Genomic DNA, 457 nt, shown 5'->3' with positions numbered 1-457 from the left:
TGAGATGCTCACAGTATAGGAGACATTTGTGAGACCCACTGGCAGAGCAATAGGCTCTCATCACATCTCTGCTCATCTGGGCACACACTCTGAACAGAATGACGGGTAGACTCACTCGCACTATTTAAATTGTCCTCTCCCCTCCCCTCCTTTCCTCCTTCCTTCCTTCTCTTTATTTACACATTCATGCTACATGGGTTTACGCATCCACTTGCTCCTTTTGGATTTACACATGAATTGCATGGAGGTCTGAATATAAGAGGAAGAAAATTAATCTGATCCCAGTAAGAAAGCCCTGAGCACAAACGTAAAAGAAGCAAGCAGCAAGGCCGGGCGCGGTGGCTCACGCCTGTAATCCCAGCACTTTGGGAGGCCGAGGTGGGTGGATCATGAGGTCAAGAGATCGAGACCATCCTGGTCAACATGGTGAAACCCCGTCTCTACTAAAAATACAAAA

Source organism: Cebus imitator, unplaced genomic scaffold (genome assembly GCF_001604975.1).
Source record: "Cebus imitator isolate Cc_AM_T3 unplaced genomic scaffold, Cebus_imitator-1.0 Scaffold348, whole genome shotgun sequence".
Classification (NCBI taxonomy): domain Eukaryota; kingdom Metazoa; phylum Chordata; class Mammalia; order Primates; family Cebidae; genus Cebus; species Cebus imitator.
Note: the sequence above shows the minus strand (reverse complement) of the source record.